This window comes from Tasmannia lanceolata, unplaced genomic scaffold (assembly GCF_043159265.1).
Source record: "Tasmannia lanceolata isolate RefF3 unplaced genomic scaffold, GAP_Taslan_0.1 ptg000003l, whole genome shotgun sequence".
NCBI lineage: Eukaryota > Viridiplantae > Streptophyta > Magnoliopsida > Canellales > Winteraceae > Tasmannia > Tasmannia lanceolata.
Window position 1 is genome coordinate 51,868,794 of NW_027518680.1, and position 21,824 is coordinate 51,890,617.

Here is a 21,824-nt window from a genome sequence, read left to right on the forward strand (position 1 = left end):
AACAAATCACATATAATCACAAGGAAGTAATAGAATACACTTACCTCTGAGTAGACTTCTCTTAGAATACATTCAAATCCTTGATTTTTCTTGAAATTCTAGTTCCGATCTTTCTTCTTTGAGATTTTTCAATCGATCTCTTTCCTTTGATCTCTTCTTTCTCTAATCTTTCCTCCTTTCTCAGCAGCCGGAGTTGAGGAAGGTGTGCGGTTGTGGCAATGGAGTTAGGGTTTTTCTAGGGTTTCGGAAGGTAGATCTAGGGCTTGAGAGTTTGGATCTTGAATTTGGATGAGTATAAGAGGGAAACGGATGTAGCAATGATGATCTAGAAGAACTCCGGCAGTCGGATCTCCAGATTCGGGCGAAATCTCGCCAGAGAAGAAGGCTAGGGTTTAGGCTTCAGAAATGAGTAGATCTGAGGTTGCAGATTTTTGCCAGAGCTCCGGTGGATTTTATCTCACTAGCTTTCTTTCCATTTCTCTCTCTAAAACGAATCTCTCTCTCTGCAAGATGCTTGATGCAGAAGGTGAATCGGCTAGGGGAAATGACCGGAATTTGATCGGATCAAATCGGAACTAAAGAAACTGCCGGAGAAGATGACCGGCAAAGGAAAAGGAGGATCGGCAGAAGAAGATGCCGGAGAAGGATCGTTACCGGAGATCGTGATTGCCGGAGACGAAGGAGTGGAGACCGGAAAACGATCGGAGGGTTTGGACGAGATTTGATTTCTCTCTCCTCAGAGCATCTCTCTCTAAAAAAAAATTAAGAAAAGCTTCAGATCTGTAAAATGAGGCTTAAGCCTTTATTTAAAGGAAAATGAGTGGTTGATATCAGCACTCCCATTTGATAAGCGCACACATGCGCGACCCCAGTTGGCTAATGCACCCTCCCCACGCTTGATAACTGCACTAACTCCACTTGTCTTTTGTGAATTTTTTCGTCGGATCTTTCTGGAATTTTGCAGGGATTTTTCTGGGGTCTTAAGGTTTCCAAAAATGTATTCATGGGCACTTAAGGTCTTTGGATGACGGGAACTTTCCTTCAAATACACGGATTTCAGAGTAAAATGAAAAACTTAGCGGGCCTCCCCCTATTTACACTACACACACCCTCTTAGCCCGATTGCTGGGCAAACGCGCTCAGATCATGATGAAATTTTGCAAGGGGTTAAAAGAGACCCGAATCCAGCCTAGGGTGAGGTTTGGGACCCCAATGCTGAGATTCGGATGGATTTGGCACAAGCTGGGAAGGTGTAGGGCTTAGTCAAAATGGGGTGTCTACAGGTGGAAGGAGAAGAAGAAGATTAAGAAGAAGGAGAAGGATGGTGGTGGTGGAGGGGAGTTGATGGTGGCCGGAGATGGGTTTGGGAGAAGAGAAGGGGTTTCGCCGGATTAATGGAGGGGAAATGAGGAGAGGGTTTAGATGATGGCCGGTTTTAATGGTGAAGAGGGTGGCGTTCGGAGGTGGCACGGCCGGAGTAGATGGAGGACCGGGGTTTAGATCTAGGGCTGAGATTGGTGGAGATGGTGGGAGTAGGGTGCTGCTATGGTGGTGGTGGAGTGAATATGGTAGAGGGAAATAAGAGGTATGATTGGAGGTGGACGGCAATGACGGAGGTGGAAAGCCGGCACCGGCAACAATGAGGTTGGGGTATACAAACCCCAAACCTCTCTTCTCTGCAAATGCTCTCCTCCCTTTTCTTTTCAACGAAAATGGGATCACCCCACCTTTTTCCACCCTAGTTCGGTTCCTTCTAATCAAAAGGGAAATGACATATTTTGCCCCCCATCTTCCTTGGACAGCCCCTACACTAGTGCATCTATGATTACTCTTTTTCCTATAGGGAGTGGCTTGAGGTAGAAAAAGGGGTTCACCAAAAGAGCATCATACATTATACCCCTTTTCTTCCCCTTCAACAGCCCCTATCTAAATATTTATAACTATTCTTTTAGTAAAAAATGGGGGTAAAAAAAATGGGGCCCACGCAAGAGTAGAGGTGGGGCAAATGCTCTTTTCCTTCTTGAAATATTATCGGCACAACCATGTTTTGATAAGTACACCAACCCAACTGTCTTTTCGTCTTTTGTTAGCTTGTGCGAGCTATTTTAGGCAATGTTAACCTCTTAACAGCTCTTCAAATACTAAGACATAGCGAATTAGTGTAGATATCAAAAAGGTGGTGCGCGGATAAACATTAGAACTCGGGGAATTCAAATATGGGAGTGCCAATATTGAAACTCGGGGGATCTCGTAACTTTTTCAAATTTTGGGAAAATGCAAGGGAAGCTTAGGGCTATCAAACAAAGGGTATGACTAGGGCCCAAGGATCATCTAAGCTATCCGGGTTTTCAAAAATTGCTTTGCAAACGAAGGAATTTTGGATTTTTCAGGTTTTTCCGCAGTTAATGCTCGATTCTTTGGGAATTTCGGGACTCGGATTTCGGGATTTATTCATTTTTCGTAAATTGGAGTCAGGTCAAAAAGGGGTGTCTACACCTCCATTCTATGAAGTAGACTTCCATTTCCCAATCTCGATCTATTATTTTTAAAACAAATAATAATTTTATATATTTAACCCAAAATTAATTGTGAAGTTGGATAGTAAACACCGGAAAGGAGATTAGTTGCATTTAAAAATACTTCTAATAAATCTGCAATAATTTCACAACTGTTTCAATATTTTAGAGATATAGTATGATTGCAAGGTGGAGGCATATGTTCTTGGCAAAATGTTGTAATTATAGTTTTGAACTCAAATGATGCTTTTAACATTTTATAAGTTGAATTCTACCTACTTTTAATATCTAAGGAGATTTTTTATAGTTTTTTTCAAAAATTTTACATAAAGCTTTAAATTCTTGTCTTCTATGCCCTGAAGACTGAATAAATTGAAGACAATTCTTAATAATATCTATCTATGGTGCAATTTTTGATAAACCATCTTATACAGTTAAATTTAAAATATGGCATGCACATCTAATATGAAATAGTTGTTCATCTAAAATAGGTTTCAATTGCGATTTTAATAATCCTATTGATGCAGTATTACTACTAGCATTATCGAAGCTAATAGAAAAAAATTTCTTTTGAATTTTAAAATCGTGAACAGTAGATAATATAGATTTTGATATAGAATGACCATTATGCGGGAATTCTAATTGAGTAAAACTAAGTATTCTTTTTTCTAACATCCAGTTCGAATTAATATAATGTCCTGTTACACAAATATAGCCTTCATTTTGTTTACTAGTCCAAATACCAGAAGTAAGTGCAATTTTATCATTAAAATTTTCAAAACTTGAAATCAATTGTTCTTTGCTTTCAATAAATAATTTAAAGGAATATGATTTAATAGTATTTCTAGTCACTTTTTAAAAAATAGGATTTAGAGCTTTTTGAATATATTTTTCAAATCTTTTACTTTCAGCCACAATAAATGGTTTCTCATCTTATATGATGTATGATGCTAGCTCTCATCTATTCCTATCTTGAGAATAAGAAAAAGTTCCTAATGAACTAGAAGTGGGACTTAATTGGGTTTGTTTAGGGTCTAATGACCCATGCTTTGCACTACAAACAGTGGAATGCCTTGCTAAGTACCCTGTTCCACCTTTACTCTTACAACTAAAATCTTTTTTACGTAATTTACAAATAACCCTTTGTTCTAAAACTCCCTTAGAATCCTTCTTTTCTTCAATGGTAAAGAACTTCCATACTTGTGAAATCCTACCTCTAGACGTTTTAGTACTAGGAGCTTGACTCCCACTAGTACTACAAGGTCCTTCGGTAGGTTCCGGAGTAATTGGATATTTGGATTCTAGAGTATATGTATCATCATTCCAAGGTTCTACACAAGCCTCCAGTAATTCATCATTTCCCATGATTTCATTTGGTTGAAAATAGTCGTCACTTGAACCGGCCATTTTTAAAAAATTACAAAGATAGGCTATAAGTAAATTTTAATAAATAAATTCTCAACACCTCAACTTTGCTTGAATCGCCCACGGAGTTGTTAGGCGCCTTCTTGAATACTAATTACCGCAAGTTGTTAAGCACCCCCTTAATCCCTTCTTCTTAATCGCTAATCGAACTGCGTAACGGAGAGAAGGATTAGAGAGAATAATAAGAGAGAAGGATTAAAGAATTTGATGTAATAAGAGAATTTGATGTAATTAGAGAGAAAATTAGAGAGAGTAATATGAAAGAGAGAGCAATAAGAGTGAGAGTAATAAGAAAGTCATAAGAGAGTAATTGAGGGTGAGAAATGAAGGGGGGAGGGATATTTATAAAACTTGTAATATAATGAGTTACCAAAATACCCCCAAAATATAGTTGTTGGGGGGTTATTTTGGTAAAAACATGTGTAATCCCTAAAGTACCTCCAAATATAGTTGTTGGGGGGGTTTTTGCGTAAAAACAAGTAAAATCACTAATGTACCCCCCAAATATAGTTCTTGGGGGCATTATTTTGGTAAAAACATATGTAATCCCTAAAGCACCCCCAAATATAGTTGTTGGGGGCTTATTTTAGTAAAAACATGTGTAGTCCCTAAAGTACCCCCCAAATATAGTTGTTGGGAAGGGTATTTTTGGAACACAATAAATTACATAATGTAATTTTCGAAATTACCCTCCTCACTAGCCGTTTTTTCTAACTTTAAGGGGTTTTTTTTTGAGAAAATACAAAAAATTTCAAAAAAACATAAAAAAAAAACAAAGGCAAAATTGCCAGTGGGCCGTGCCGCGGGCTGTGGCAGGCTGTGCCGGTTCGTGCCGGCGGGCCTAGCCCGGCACGGCCCACGTCACTATAGCAATCGTGCCGTGCCGAGCGTGCCGCGGGCCTGCACGACCCAATTGCCACCTTGACCACAGTTGCAGTAACCCGCCAAACAAAGAAGAAGGAAAAGGATGAGAACTTAGAGGGACAGAACATAATCCGAAAACGCCATTAGCTTACAAAGCGAAAACCCTAAGCAATCCAAATCTCCTCTCTATATATCTATTCCTTAACCCTAAATCAAAATAAATGAAACCCACTCATGTTTAGATCCTGAAATTCCAAAAATAGCAAGATAGAGGCAAATACAGATTAATCTTGATCTAAATCAAATCAAACAAACAAATACAAAAAAAACATGGGCAGTTACAGATTAATAATAAACTTAATCAAATGAAAACACCATGGTGGATTCTATGGATCAAACACCAGCTTCCATGCTTCCTATGAGCATAAATCTAAATTGGACCAATTATGGTAGGGCCATGCTTATGGTAGAGCTAACAACTGAAGTTTAAAATAAAGGGCGTGTGTTAATATTCAAAATATGGAGGTGAAAATCATTTTCAGTCCCAATTAGTTTTGGTTTCCTTTGTCAAAAATATCTTCCGCCCTCAACAGGTTCCAAAAGGGAGTGTCAATATCAAAACATGGGGGAGGAACCATTGTAAATCCAATATCAGCTGATGGTCAGAACCCTACGATCAAATCGAATACGGGACATGATCAATCCAGTTTGATCGATCTGTAGGGCCATGTTTATGGTTGAGCTAATGAGAGAAGTGTAAAATAAAGGGCGTGTGCCGATATCAAAAGATGGGGTGAAAATCAATTTCGATCCCAATTAGTTTTCCTTGAAATTCAAAGAATATTCGTGACCAAGGGGCATCCATGCAATTTGAACTTAACCCATATCTCTCCAAGATCTATTTAAAAAGTGGAAAAAAACCCTACAAAAATAAATACCAGGCCTTACAATCGTTGTTGGGAGAGGAAAAATGAGGAGGTTTAGAGAGAGGGAGAGCCGTTTCTGGCTTGTTAAGGATGCCGGAATTTTTTTGGTTCCTGGGACTTTTGTGGAATTTCCGCAGGAAACCCACGTTTGGTTGCTGGTTATATAGTAGGCACAAAAGAATCCCATGAACCAAAATAACCCCGCACGAAACCCAAAGCTAGAAAAAAAGATCCCGGGAACCAAAATAATCCCGCACGAAATCCGAGGAACCAAAATAACCACAAGAAGAACTTTTTTCTTCCCAACAGTTCAAGCAACCAAAGGGATTTTTATTTTACCTGGATTTTTTTCCCACCATAGTCCGATCAACCAAACATGGGATTTTTATTTTACCGGGATACTTCCAGGGAGTTTTTTTCCCCACCAATCTCCCAGGAAGTTTTTTGTTCCACAAAAGTCCCAAGAACCAAAAAAATTCCGGCATCCAAACGGAGAATGATTTAATTTGTAACTGATTTTAAGGGATTTATTTGGAAAAAAAGGAGGCTGATTTTAAGGGATTTACATGCATATTTTGGGAGGAAAATCGAAGAGACACATGGTTGAGATCTTATTATTAGAATGTGAAAAGATATGAGTTGGAAAAAAAAAATAGGGAGCAGGTATTTAATAGCTACGAAGAAACCTTCTTTTATACCTTTTCTAAGGATATAAATCGGGAGATTAAATGACGCGAAATGCGTTTGAAATAATTCTAGCTTTTCTCTCCCAAGCAAAAAAAAAATTAGGATTTTTTAAACAGTTTTAAAGCTTATCTCGATTGAAAATGATTGAAAGAGTTTTTAAATTTCGGGATGCTGGAGTGCCGAGTGGCGACACCCCAGCTTACCACATTCAACTTTATAGATATAGATAGATAGATAGATTATTAGATTAGATTTTGAGTTGATTAAAGCATAACTTGTGCTTATAAAACACTCAAGAGATAACAATGATAAGATAGAGATAACAATCTATGAAGATAAAGATAAAGAACAATCCTAACTACATAATCTTATCAAACTCTCTCTAACAAGCACTAAAACATGACTATTGTTAAGGACCTGAAAGTCAATCCTTTTTGACGTAAAATGAGTGCAATAGCAAATTTTACACCCATATTAAGTAGAAAAAATTTGTTCTACACACAATTTATACTCGTAAGAAACGGAGCCTCAAAATTTTCCTTTATTTAACCCTTGATTGTTGTTACGACCATGGTTTTAAATTTCAATCTTGGTAAGCGTTTTGGCCCTCGCCAGAACAGAAATTACGGAATTTTGGCCAAAATAGGGTACACCATTAAAAAATAATATTTTATTTAATACCGAATTTCGGCCAAAATTTTAGTAATTTTGCTGAAATTTCTGGGAGAAAGCTATATAAATAAAAAAAAATTGAGATTTTTGGGTTGATTTTCTCGAAATCTCGGCCGAAATCTGGTATTGTTTCGGGTATTGGCAATTTTCGGTTTCGGTGTTGACCGACCAACGAAATTTAAAACCATGTTTATTGAAACGGCTACTTTAGCCCAAACCCTAACTACCTCATCGTTTGTGAACAAAGAGGCGGCGCCAAGGAACAATCACATCCGCTCATCTCATAAATCAACGGTTCAAAATACCTTTCTTTCTTAGTCAAACGATACGTATCGAACGATGTACGCTGATTACCTGATTCTATAAATGTGGCCCACCCATCCTATTTTACTTTCATTTTTTAGGGTTTTCTCTTAAACCCTCATTGTCCTTCATTTTAGGGTTAGGGTTTTTTTTTTCTGGTTTCAAAGGAAGAGATCTTCATCTCTTTTCAGATCTAGCGTTAGGTTTTCAGCATTACGACGTTGATTTTCATCTCAGTTTAGTTCTGCACATTGTTTTTCTTCTTTCCTTTCAGATTTAGGGTTAGGGTTTTACAATTTCGTTGATATTTATCCGTTCTTCTGGCTAGCTAAATCGCGTAAAATTTCTGCTATTTAGTTTCCGTTTTGATACAAGCTATAACATGGATTTTATAAGCTAAAACCTGGATTTTACAGTTCAAGGATTGTAAAACCCAGATTTTGGGTTGTAAAATCCTGGATTTTGGATTTTACAATCCGTTTTAAGCATTATCTGTCTTTTCGAATATTAATGCATATAATTTTAGTTTCTGACTTTATTTGGCTGGAAAGATTCAGTCTTTCATGATACAAGGATTTTATAATCCAGGATTGTAAAAACCTGGATTTTACAAGCTAAAATATGGATTTTATAAGCTAAAACTTGGATTGTATGGATTTTACAAGCTCAAACCTGAATTTTATAAGCTAAAACCTAGAATTTATAAGCTACGACTTAGATTGTAAAATCCAGGTTTTAGCTTATAAAATCCAAGTTTAAGCTCATAAATTGAAGGTTTTAGCTTAAAAACCAAGGATATTACAATCCTAGATTATAAAAACCATGTATCCAAACAACAACCGCTAAATGTTCCTTTTTTCTGCTTTCATACCCAAACCTTGAACTTTACTTGGTGTTATTTCTATTGAATATTTGCTCTAGTCTTTGACGGGGAAGGTTTTCTGGCTGAAAATCTCCTTACCATGTTGGAGCAAACAGAATTGTGTTTGTAAATTCCTTGGTAAACGTCATAGATAAAGCTCTGAGTTGATGATCCCTTTCTGGGATCTCCTCTTTTGTAGAGCGGTCTCATATTCCATTGCCTTGAGGAGCAGCGTTGCTGCCATTACCTCCTAGGACTAGCCATGAGACATACATTTTTCAATCTGTCAAATAATTGCACCATCTTTGTTTCCATTCGTTATTTTGTTCTTAGTTGATTCTTTTTTATTGGATTTAATATTTTATTCTTTAATTATCACATTGTCTTCTTTGATAAGTATGATTCTTTTTTATTGGATTTAATATGTATGGTTTTCATGTCATTTGTTTTTTTTTATTGCATTTAATATGTATGGTTTTCATGTTATTTGATGGGGTGTTGCTCCTACTATTTTCTCTTGGGCTATTTTGTTGAGAGATTTTTTATCCAAGTTTTCAATAGCCTATATTTGCTGGTTGGATTTTGTATTTCATTATATTTACATATTTCTCTATTCGAATTTTTCTTTGATGAATTGAATCTGTTTTGGATTGTTGTATTCTTTAACACCTTCTTGTATATAAGATCTCATGGCTTTGCATTTGGGTGATCTTGTCCTTTGCTTTGGTTTGAATATTTTGCCGGTTTTTTATCTAGAGAATCTTGATTACATGTTCTTTCCATGCATTCATGGTGGTTGAGTGCCATATCCCTACATTTCTGTAATTTGTTGCATGTATCTCCATTTTGCTGTAGGCAGACAACTATATGGATTGGAATTGTCATTTCTCTCTCATGATCGTGGTAGCATGTTTACGGGCCAACCTAGGTTCTTGGTTGGGTTGTAATGCTACAATTTTCTTGAGTGTCAATTCAAAGTGCGAAAGAGGAAACCGCCAATCCAGGTTTTAGCTTGTACAATCCAGGATTTTGCTTATTACAATCTGGTTCAAGTGTTATCTGTTTTTCGCATATTCATGCATATTTTTTTGAGTTTCAGAATGTATTGGCCATAAAGATCATAATATCCCAGTTTTAGCTTATAAAATGTAGGTTTTAGCTTGTAAACTCCAGGATTTTACAATCTTGGTTTATAAAATCAATGTATCCAAACAGCGGGTAAATGGCTTTCAGCTTTTTGTGACTAGCTATAAGGTTCCTTTATTCTGCTTCTATATGCAAACCTTGAACTTTGATAGGTGTCATTTCTATTTGATATTTGCTCTGGTGTCTGACGGGGAAGACTTTTCTGGCGGAAAGTCTCCTTAGTCCTTACCATGTTGGAGCAAATAGAATTGTGTTTGTAAATTCCTTGGTAAACGTCATAGATAAAGCTCTTTGAGTTTGATGATCCTTTTTGGGGATCTCCTCTTTTGTAGAGCGGTCTCATATTCCATCGTATTGAGGAGCAGTGTTGTTGCCATTACCTCCTGGGACTGGCCATGAGACATACATTTTTCAATGTGTCTGATAATTACACCATCCTTGTTTCTACTGTTATTTTGTGCTCAGTTGATTCTTTTGACTCTCACTTATGGTCTTCTTTGATAGCATTGCACGTATGTTTTTCATGTCATTTGTTAATTGATGTTGTCACCATAGTTGATGGGGTGATACTCCTACTATTTCTCTTGGGCGATTTTGTTTAGAGATTTTTTATTCAAGTTTGCAATAGCGTATATATGCCGGTTGGATTTTTTTACTAGCTCTTTTATTATATTTACGTATTTCTCTATTCAAAATTTTCTTTGATGAAGTGAGACTCTTTTGGACTGTTGTATTCTTTAACACTTTCTTGTGTCGTTAGTTCGCATGGCTTTGCATTTGGGTGATCTTGTCCTTTGCTTTGTTTTGAATATAACATCTTGTTTATCATTGAAAAAAAGAAAAGAAGAAAAATCTTGACTACAAGGTCTTTCCATGCTGTCATGGTGGTTGGGTTTCATATCCCTACATTTATGTCATTTATTGTATGTATCTCTTATGCCCATTGTAGCATGTTTATAGTTGTCCTGCCAACCTAGGTTCATGGTTGGGTTGTAATGCTACAATTTTCTGAAGTGCTTCCTAAATTTTAAAAGCCAAAGGAGGCTGCTGATGCCCAATTCTGTCAAGTAGACTGTACAAGGCAACATACTATCATTGCTTGGTCGTTCCCCCTTGTATTTGCTGATGCTAGGAATGTATTTTCCCTTAAATGACTATGAATTTATTTTTTGCCCATTCCATGCTTTTTCTCTAAATCTAATCTTGGTTGATTATTTTTCTTTACCACTTCTGCTCAAAAAATAACACCGGCCATGTATTTATTGGTTGATTAGAGCTAGCCTCTGTATCTAAAACTATGAATATAAGTCCTTCCCGTTGAGGTTTATACTTCAACTAATTGAACTGGCATAGTTATTAACTTTTGAAACCTCACGTGTAGCCTAATTTTGTGATATTCAAATATTTTGTGACGGCTATTTCATTTGAGTTTGCTGGAGAGAATTTACAAGAAAGTGGTGAAACTCATCTGGGTTGGAAAGCTGAGTATCCTTTTCGAAGAGGCTGTATCTGGCCTCTTTTTTGTGCAAAACTCCCCTGCACAGGAGAGGGGCATAGAGTGCCATTAGATAAACTCAGGTTACTTGCCATTTTGGTTTATCAATTGTCTGGCTCATAGTTGGCTGAAACTCCTTGGGCAGGTGGGAAACCCATTTCCCCTAAAATGCGTTTCTTGGGGGTGGGAAACTGGCATAAAAATCGGGAAACGCGTTTCTGAAACGTTTCCAAAACATGATAAAAAAAATTAGAGAAATGTTTTTCGTGTTTAAATCTACAAAACTACATATTTCATGTTTTCCTTGTATTTCATGTGGCTTCTTAAACGCTTCTAATGCATTTCCTAAGACGTTTGTCATATGATTTTCTATTGTTTTCACGTTTCTCGTTTCCCCTATATATATATAATTTTTTTTTTCATGCGTTTCCCGTTTCTGTTTCACGTTTCGTTTCCCGAATTCGTTTCCCACCATGGTAACTATGGTTTGGCTAATGAAAAATATGTTCACTTCATTTGGAAAAATTGGGTCTATCTATAACTGGATTGGTTGATTAGGGTGTCTCATATTCCTTCACCTTGGGGGACCATTATGTCATGGGATTGGCCATGTGACAAATGTTCTACTCTCTTTTGGCTTCTTGCATTGCCTTTTTTTCTATTTTTTATTCTGATATTGTTCGCTTTCCGTTGATGTTTAATTTCTGTTGGTAGGTAACTTGCTGCCACTTACTGTCAATTTTTACTTCACAGATATTATTTCTTTTGTTTGCTTTCATTGCTATTAGAGTAGAGTAGATTGCATGTGAGGCAATTTGGTTGTGTCATGGAAATGTCTTCAATTACTGGGTGCTCCTTCTAATGGAGTGGACACCTTGACATGTCTTATCCGTGTAACGATCCACATTTTATTTGCTTTTGTGGTTTCGGTGTTGTATCTTCTAATTGTGTTTTGAATTGTCCGTTTCTATTTTATCAGTGATTTTATGTTGAATACCTAGATTAATACCTTTTGGCTTGAACATCTGGTGTTTACTACATTTGCTCACTCCGTATCACTTTTTTGTCCTTTTCAAAGATTTATTTGGGCATAGGAATTTTGAACTGCTAGTTTAATAAACAACATACATATATGTGTGAAGCTGACTTTATAAATCCCTTTAGCAGCCTCTTATGGACTGACTCTTAACCCTTGAATCATTGTGGCCAAGTTTCTTTGGTTTTTATTTCACTAGGAATAGGTATTCATCTAGAGTATTTAACACGGTTGGCCAGTGGTGATACCATATTAAAAAACACCATCTTTTGGGACTGAATGTCTTTTGAAGCCTTGCTCTTATTCTACAATTCGGAGGCCTCTTTGCCTTGATCATGTGGTCTTTAGACTCTTTACATGTGCCTTCCTTTTTTTATCTGTAAAATTTCTAAAAATAATTCAATTGTGTTGTTTTTATGTCATTGAGACATTTCCCTTACTGTTGCATATTTGAAACCTGTACGTTCAACAAACTATTGACTTCGCTTCAGTTGTTTTACAGTGTTGTGCTAATTTAACACTTGAATTCAGGGTTCTAGCTTTTATACTTGGGTTTTATTTATTTATCTTTCTCTTACTGTCCTATATTTCAATTTGTTGTTACTGTGCTAGTAATGGTATTCGTCTAGAGTCTTAGCATTGTTGGCCAGTGATGATATCATGTTAAAAAACACCATCTTTCGGGACTGAATGGCTTTCGAAGCCTTGCTGTCATTCTGCAATTCTGAGGCCTCCACTATCCGTTTTTTAATCTGTAAACTTTGGATAATCAGTCACGTGTTTTTTTTTCTGCATTTATGTCCAGTTCCTTGATCATGTGTTTGAGACATGTTCCATGCCTTTACATTCAACATTTTTATGAGTTCTTTTTAGTTGCTTTACAGCGGTGTTGCTAACTTCATACTTAATCTTTGATTTAGCCATTCTACTTTGATTGTTTCTTCTACCCTTTTTTTGTTTAGAGGGAGGATAATTTTTAGGCATCCATTCAGTCTAAATCTGATGTCTCTATATTAAATAATTATGAAACTCACTAATTTTAAAGAGTTCTCATCGGTTGGGGAGTCTCTTGTTGTGATGTAGTAGATTGGTTCTTTTTTTAAGATCCTTTTTGGGCCTGTGTGATTAATTTTTGTATGGCATCCGGTTTTCTGTCCTTTTGGGCCGTAGTAATTTATTGTCCTTTTCATTAATTTCCTTCCCTTTTAGGAGGCTTCTATCCATTTTAGTTTTAGAGAGTTGTAACCTGTTGTCATCTCTCGCTGTGATATAGTGTAGGTTTCTTTTTCTATCGTCCTCTAAGGCTACTTGCCCAGATTTTTGCTAGATAAATTAATAATAAGCTTGATCTCATCGAAAGTATGGTTGCATTAGAAGTTGGATAAGTTCATTCCAGTCACCAATAAGTTTTTTGCTTTTTTGAGAAACTTGGTTGAAAGGGGAAGCAACTGCCTTTGAGCTTGTGGTTAAGTTCCCTCCATTACCATTATTGAAAGCCTACTTGGAAAGAATCCAAGAAGGTTGCTGAAGAAATCTGGAAAAAGGCAATAACTCAACTACTATGTCTCAGTTTCAGGTATGTGATATATCCTCTGCATCCCTCTATGGATTCCCCACATATTTTAACTTCTCTTGCATCTATTGATATCTTTTCTGCTACAGAGTGAGGGCTACAACCAAACAAATTGATCAGCTGGGCAACCATTACTGACTCCCTCCAACTGCTCCTCAAAGAGGAACCAATATTTCTATTGAATATTAGTCTCTGCCGGGGAAGGTTTTCTGGCTGAAAATCTCCTTACCATATTGGAGCAAACAGAATTGTGGTCGTAAATTTCTTGGTAATCGTCACAGAATTGATCAGCTGGGCAACCATTACTGACTCCCTCCAACTGCTCCTCAAAGAGGAACCAATATTTCTATTGAATATTAGTCTCTGCCGGGGAAGGTTTTCTGGCTGAAAATCTCCTTACCATATTGGAGCAAACAGAATTGTGGTCGTAAATTTCTTGGTAATCGTCATAGATAAAATCTCTTTGAGTTGATGATCCCTTTTTGGGGATCTCCTCTTTTGTAGAGGGGTCTTATATTCCATCGCCTTGAGGGGCAGCGTTGTTGCCATTACCTCCTGGGACAGGCCATGAGACATACATTTTTTCAATCTGTCTAATAATTGCATTATCCTTTTTTCTAATCATTTTTTGTATTCATTAATCTCTTAAAAATTCTTGGTTTTATCTTATAAAATCCAGGTTTTAGCTTTGGATTGTATGGATTTTTCAAGCTAAAACCTGGATTTTATATGCTAAAACCTAGAATTTATAAGCTAGATATTAGATTGTAAAATCCAGGTTTTAGCTTATAAAATCTAAGTTTTATCTCATAAATTGCAGGTTTTAGCTTAAAAAATCAAGAAATTTACAATCCTAGACTATAAAAACCATGTATCCAAACAGCCCATAAATCTCACTGTTTAGGCACTTTCAGCTGTTTGTAATTACTATATGTTCCTTTTTTCTGCTTCTATATGCAGACCTTGAACTTTGCTAGGTGTTATTTCTATTGAATATTTGCTCTAGTCTCTGACGGAGAAGGTTTTCTGGCTGAAAATCTCCTTACCATATTGGAGCAAACAGAACTGTGTTTGTAAATTCCTTGGTAAACGTCATAGATAAAGCTCTTTGAGTTAATGATCCCTTTTGGGGATCTCCTCTTTTGTAGAGCGGTCTCATATTCCATTGCCTTGAGGAGCGGCGTTGCTGCCATTACCTGTTAGGACTAGCCATGAGACATACATTTTTCAATCTTCCAAATAAGTGCACCATCTTTGTTTCTATTCGTTATTTTGTTCTCAGATGATTCTTTTTTATTGGATTAGATATTTTATTCTTTTAATTGTCACATTGTCTTCTTTGATAGGCTTGCATGTATGGTTTTCATGTCATTTGTCTGTTGATTTTGTAACCTTATTTGATGGGGTGGTACTCCTACTATTTCTCTTGGGCTATTTTGTTTAGAGATTTTTATCCAAGTTTTCAATAGCCTATATGTGCTGGTTGGATTTTGTACTAGTTGTTTCATTATATTTATGTATTTCTCTATTCAAACTTTTCTTTGATGAATCGAATCTGTTTTGGATTGTTGTATTCTTTAACACCTTCTTGTGTATTAGATCTCATGGCTTTGCATTTGGGTGATCTTGTCCTTTGCTTTGGTTTGAATATATTGCCCTTTTTTTTTAATCTAGAGAATCTTGATTTCTTGGTCTTTCCATGCATTCATGGTGGTTGAGTGTCATATCCCTACATTTCTGTAATTTATTGCATGCATCTCCATTTTGCTGTAGGCAGAAAACTATATGGATTGGAATTGTCATTTCGCTCTCATGACCATGGTAGCATGTTTATAGTTGTCCTACTGGCCAACCTAGGTTATTGGTTGGGTTGTAATGCTACAATTTTCTTGAGTGTCAATTCAAAGCGCGAAAGAGGAAATAGAAAAATGCCATAACTCATATCTGATGCTGCCTAGATTTTAAAAGCCAAAGGAGGCTACTGATGCCCTATGCTGTCAAGTGTATTGTAAATGGCAACATACTACCATTGCCTGGTCGTTCCCAGTAGTATTTGCTGATGCTAGGAATGTATTTTCCCTTAAATGACTACCAATTTATTTTTTATCCGTGCCATGCTTTTTCTTCATATTTAATCTTGGTTGATGTTTTTTTTCCCATCTTTTGCTCATAAAATAATACTGTCCATGTATTAATTGGTTGCTCAGTCTAGCCTCTGTCTCTAAAGCTATGATTATAAGTCTTTACTGTTGAGGTTGTTACTTCAACTAACTGAATTGGCATTGTTATCAATTTTTAGAACCTCATGTGCGGCCTAGTTCTGTGACCTTCAAATATTTACCAACTCCGGAGAGAAGTCACAAGAAAGTGTTGAAACTTATCAGGGTTGGAAGCTGTGTACGTGAAAAGAGGCGGTTTCTAGCCTCTTCTGTGCAGGATAGGTGTATCGAGTGCCATTAGATTAGATAACTCATTATATTGGCCGTTTTGGTTTACGAGTAGTGTCTCTGAATAAAACTTTGTTCCATTCATTTTGAATAACTAGCTCTATCTGTGACTGGATTGTTTCAATGGTTTTTGTTCACAAATAGTCTCTGATGTTGGTTTTCCTTCATTTCTAGAGGTTAATTAGGGTATAGTGTGCCATTTGATAACTAAGGCTGCTTGCTGTTTTGGTGTATGAATAGTCTGTCTAAATAAAATGTTGTTCACTTCATTTGTAATAAGTGGTTCTATCTATAATTGGATTGTTCAAGTGATTTCTGTTTACTTTTGGACATGTAGCATTTTAGTTTTGATGCTTCGATGTTGTTAGTCTTATGTGATTACATTTGATGTGCGCAGATATTTCAATTTGACTTTGACAAGAATCTTTTTGGTTAGGATGACATTTTAATTTGTAACGGTTGGCCCTTTAATATATGGTGATGCTTTGATGTGTGGATGTGATTTCATTTATTATTTAGTCATGATATAGAAACATGATTTTATACTTCAATTTGTTTGATGTTTTCAACAAGGGAGTTGCTAGCGTCCGTTGCAAAAGGCATGTCGCAGATTCTCTGTCCTATGTCAGAGATTGTCATTATTTTCTCTGTGGCTGCTCTGACATGCGACAGAGCATTTGCGAAATGCCTTTTGCGATGGACGCTAGCAAACCCCTTTCAACAATTTGATTTCAATTGGTTGATGCTAGGGATACCGCGAATATGACCAAGCAGGGGACCAAACAAATAGCATCTCGTCACAGCATTACAAATGACGTGAGGCAGCTCTTAGGTTTAGTATAAATGTATAATCCACAAAAAAGTAATTTTTTGTGGACACATGACGCATGCTCATTGTTTTTGTCTCTCTCTCTCTCTCTCTCTCAATCTCTCAGTTGTACTGTCGGTCTTCATATCATTTTCCCTTTCAATAATATGGGTATGGGTACTTTGAATTTTTCCCATATGATGCCAGATAGTGATAAGATAAAGATAGACACTAAATAGCAAATAAATGTAGGAGTTCTTTTGTATTATTGAATATTGAACTTTTATTGCATGTCCATTGGAAAAAATATTTTCTTTCTTTAAACATAAACTAAACACATAAAAGCTTTTTCTAGAAACATTTTTTTTTCTTTTCAGTCTCAAAAATCCAAACAGTAGAAAGGTAATTCTTAGAATTGTTCTGGAAATCATGAAAATGAAAAAAACCAAAGAAAAAAAATCTCATATAAGTGATTTTGCAAACAGTTTTAAAAATTACTTTTCTACTATTTAGATTACCGAGACTGAAAAGGAAAAAATTTTGAGGAAAAACTTTGGGCGATGATATTTTCACTCCCCCTGCGTTATGCGCGCATGCTCCCCTTGTAACTTGATGTGACGTGAAAAGTGGGCAACTTTAACACTTTTTGACGTCAAATCCCGTTATAAGGGGAGCGTGCACGTAATGCAGGGGGAGTGGAAATATCATCTCCCAAAACTCTTTATGTATTTGGTTTATGTTTAAAAAAGAAAATTTTTTTCTCAATTTTTTTTGATGAGCATGCGATGAAAGTTTAATGGCCAATAATGTAAAAGGGCTCCTACTTTAATTTGTTATCTAGTGTATTTTTAGTATCATATGGAAAATGTTAATAGTACTCACATTATTAAAAATCAAATTGTTGAAAACGTAAAAAAAAGAAATCCTCATATCCATAACTTTACTACTAAATGATAAATGTAATTATGCCCACTAACCTATATTTTCAGAACTTAATCAGTACGCATTAATATGTTATCCCATCCACATCCATGCATCAATTGTCTTCAACATAGTCCAAGAAAGGTGATTTTTGTCAAATTGAAACATCCATCTATCAAATGTCATTATGTAGGACTAACAACATATAAGCATCAAAACTAAAATGCTACATGTCCACAAGTCAACTAAAAGAAAGAATGATTAATTAGAAGTATCGAACACTGTACCAAATTGCGAACACTGTACCAGATTGCCCGATTCTATTAATGCGGTCGACCCATCGTTGCTTCAATGCTTCTACTTGTCGTCATTCTAGGGTTTGGTCTTAAACACTCGTTTTACTGCATTTTAGGTTTAGTGTTATTTTTTCCCAAGTGAATAGATCTTCATCTCTTTTCAGATCTAGCGTTAGGTTCTTAGCATTACGGCGTTGTTTTTCATCTCCGTTCGGTTCTGCACATTGTTTTTCTTCTTTCCTTTTCCGATCTGGGGTTAGGGTTTTAATATTTTGGCTATATTTTTTGTTCTCCGGTATATCTAAATTGCGTAAAATTCCTTCTATTTTCTTCCCGTTTGGATACAGGCTAAAACTTGGATTTTGTAAGCTAAAACCTAGATTATACATTTTAAGGATTGTAAAATCCAAGTTTTTGCTTATGAAATCCAGGTTTTAGCTTGTAATATCCAGGATTTTGCTTATTACAATCTGGTTTAAGTGTTATCTGTTTTTCGTATATTCATGCATATTTTTTTGTGTTTCAGAATGTATTGGCCAGAAAGATCATAAAATCCCAGTTTTAGCTTATAAAATGTAGGTTTTAGCTTGTAAAATCCAGGATTTTACAATATTGGTTTATAAAATCCATGTATCCAAACAGCGGGTAAACGTCACTGTCTAGGGACTTTCAGTGTTTTGTGACTAGCTATAAGGTTCCTTTATTTTGCTTCTATATGCAAACATTGAACTTTGATAGGTGTTATTTCTATTGGATATTGGCTCTTGTATCTGACAGGGAAGTCTTTTCTGGCTGAAAGTCTCCTTTCCATGTTGGAGCAAACAGAATTGTGTTTGTAAATTCCTTTGTAAACGTCATAGATAAAGGTCTTTGAGTTTGATGATCCTTTTTGGGGATCTTCTCTTTTGTACAGCGGTATCATATTCCCTCACCTTGTGGAGCAGTGTTGACGCCATTACCTCCTGGGACTGGCCATGAGACATACATTTTTTGATCTGTCTGATAATTACAACTTTCTTGTTTCTATTGTTATTTTGTGCTCAGTTGATTCTTTTGACTATCACTTATGGTCTTCTCTGATAGGTTGCATGTATGTTTTTCATGTCATTTGTTCATTGATGTTGTCACCATATTTGATGGGGTGATACACTCCTACAGGCCTACTATTTCTCTTGGGCGATTTTGTTTTGAGATTTTTTATTCAAGTTTTCAATAGTATGTGACGGTTGGATTTTTTTACTAGCTCTTTTATTATATTTACGTATGTCTTTTTTACTATATGTGACGGTTTGGACTGTTGTATTCTTTAACACTTTCTTGTGTAGTTAGTTCGCATGGCTTTGCATTTGGTTGATTTTGTCCTTTGCTTTTGTTTTGAATAGAACATCTTGTTTATCATTCAAAAAAAAAAAAAACATCTTGATTACAAAGTCTTTCCATGCTGTCATTGTGGTTGGGTTTCATATCCCTACATTTATGTCATTTATTGTATGTATCTCCATTTTGCTGTAGGCATTCAACTATATGGATAGGAATTGTCATTTCTCTCTTATGCCCATTGTAGCATGTTTATAGTTGTCCTAGGTTCTTGGTTGGGTTGTAATGCTACAATTTTCCGAAGTGCTTCCTAGATTTTGAAAGCCAAAGGAGGCTACTGATGCCCAATTTTGTCAAGTAGACTGTAAATGGCAACATACTATCATTGCTTGGTCATTCCCCCTAGTATTTGCTGATGCCAGGAATGTATTTTCCCTTAAATGACTACCAATTTATTTATTTTTACCCATTCTATGCATTTTCTCTCTAAATCTAATCTTGGTTGATTATTCTTCTTCACCACTTTTGCTCGTAAAATAACACCGGCCATGTATTTATTGGTTGATTAGAGCTAGCCTCTGTATCTAAAACTATGAATATGAGTCCTTCCCGTTGAGGTTTATACTTCAACTAACTGAATTGGCATAGTTATCAATTTTTGGAACCTCATGTGTAGCCTAATTTTGAGATATTCAAATATTTTGTGATGGCTACTTCATTTGATTTAGCTGGAGAGAAGTTACAAGAAAGGGGTGAAACTCATCTGGGCTGGAAGCTGAGTATCCTTTCTGAAGAGGCTGTATCTAGCCTCTTTTTTGTGCTAAATTCCCCTGCACAGGAGAGGGGCATAGAGTGCCATTAGATAAACTCAGGTTACTTGCCGTTTTGGTTTATCAATAGTCTGGCTAATGAAAAATATCTTCACTTCATTTGGAAATAGTGGGTCTATCTATAACTGGATTGTTCAATTTGTTTCTTGTCACAGATAGTCTCGGATGTTCTGTGTCCGTTGTTTCTAGAGGTTGATTAGGGCGTCTCATATTCCTTGGCCTTGATTAGGTTGATTAGAGCATTATCTCATGGGACTGGCCATGTGACAAATGTTCTACTTTTTTTTGCCTTCTTGCATTGCCTTTGTTTTTCGTTCTATTTTTTCTTCTAATTTTGTTCCCTTTCTGGTGATGCTTAAATTCTGTTGGTAGGTAACTTGCTGCCAATTTTTAACTTAACAGATATTATATCTTTTGTTGGCTTTCAATGCTTATTAAAGTAGAGTAGATTGCATGTGAGGCAATTTGTTTGTGTCCTGGAGATGTTTTCAGTTACTTGGTGAGCTCCTTGTAATGGAGTAGACACCTTGACATGTCTAAACCGTGTTACGATCCACATTTTATTTGCTTTTGTGGTTTTGGTGTTGTATCTTCTAATTGTGTTTTGAATTGCCCGTTTCTATTTTATCAGTGATTTTATGTAGAATACTTAAATTAATACTTTTTGGCTTGAACACCTGGTGTTTACTACATTTGCTCACTCCGTATCACTTTTTTGTCCTTTCTAAAGGTTTATTTTTGCGTAGTAATTTTGAACTGCTAGTTTAATCTAGGGCAAATGATGAAAAAAATGCAAAGTTTATTCAAAATTCTGAATGAAGGGTAGTAATTTGAAAATTATAAAAAAAGTGTAGTGAGGTGAGAGAAGATGGCATTCAGGACAAATATACCTCTCGACCTCTTTTTTCCCTCCACTATTTCACTTATCCCTATACAGTATTTCGTTCTCACCTACCGCCTTCTTCCTCAAGCCATTTGTAACGTGGAAAACTCCATGGTAGGGTTTTTTCTTCCTCAAGGCATTTGTAAAGTGGAAAACTCCATGAGAGGGTTTCGAAGGTTGCCATTTACCTACCACCTTCTTCTTCCAGAAGGCTTCATGGAAGGTTTTTGAAGCTTGCCATTGCCATTGTAGTTTTGGAAAAAAACTCCATTGCCAACGTTTCCAAGCTCCATTGCCAATGTTTTGAAGCTCTATTACAATTTTAGTGTTGAAAAAAAACTCCATTTGGAACGTGATAAAGGTCCATTGTCATTGTACTTTTGGAAAAAAGGCCATTGCCAACATGATATAGCTCCATTGCCATTGTAGTTTGGAAAAAAAAATCTCCATTGCTTATTTGGGTGCTAAACATATCTTCGGTTAGGTTTAACTTCTTCTGGTAATGTTTTAATGTTTTTTGTGCTTTGGTTTTTTCACTCTATTTATGAGACTCTTTGTTTTGTTGTAATGTTTATCTTGACCTCTCTCTATCTCTCTCTATGCATACAATCATGTTTGGTTACATGTTGGAATCTAGTGGTTCCGGGGTATAAAATGTGGTTCCGAAGGGGTTCCAGAGTAGAAAATTGTTTTGTGTTGAAAAAAACAGAGAAATTACTGAAGTTGTTCTAGGTTGTATAATTGTTTTCATTGTTTTCTTGGGTTTTAAAAGAAAGTTAGAACCACCATTTTCTCTGTTGAAAAAAGACCATTACTT

General features: G+C 36.1%; 1 long non-coding RNA gene and 2 other non-coding genes across 3 annotated transcripts; all 3 read left to right on the forward strand.

Moving 5' to 3' along the window:
- Positions 1–12,164: 12,164 nt before the first annotated feature.
- On the forward strand, positions 12,165–12,254 carry LOC143870149 (small nucleolar RNA SNORD96 family). Its single transcript, XR_013244942.1, has one exon. It is a non-coding gene; the product is annotated as a small nucleolar RNA SNORD96 family (small nucleolar RNA).
- Positions 12,255–12,575: 321 nt separating this feature from the next.
- Positions 12,576–12,665, forward strand: LOC143870145 (small nucleolar RNA SNORD96 family). The gene has a single exon (XR_013244939.1). It is a non-coding gene; the product is annotated as a small nucleolar RNA SNORD96 family (small nucleolar RNA).
- A 681-nt stretch (positions 12,666–13,346) lies between these two features.
- On the forward strand, positions 13,347–14,126 carry LOC143863015 (uncharacterized). Its single transcript, XR_013240652.1, has 2 exons — positions 13,347–13,508; positions 13,595–14,126. It is a non-coding gene; the product is annotated as an uncharacterized LOC143863015 (long non-coding RNA).
- Positions 14,127–21,824: the final 7,698 nt, after the last annotated feature.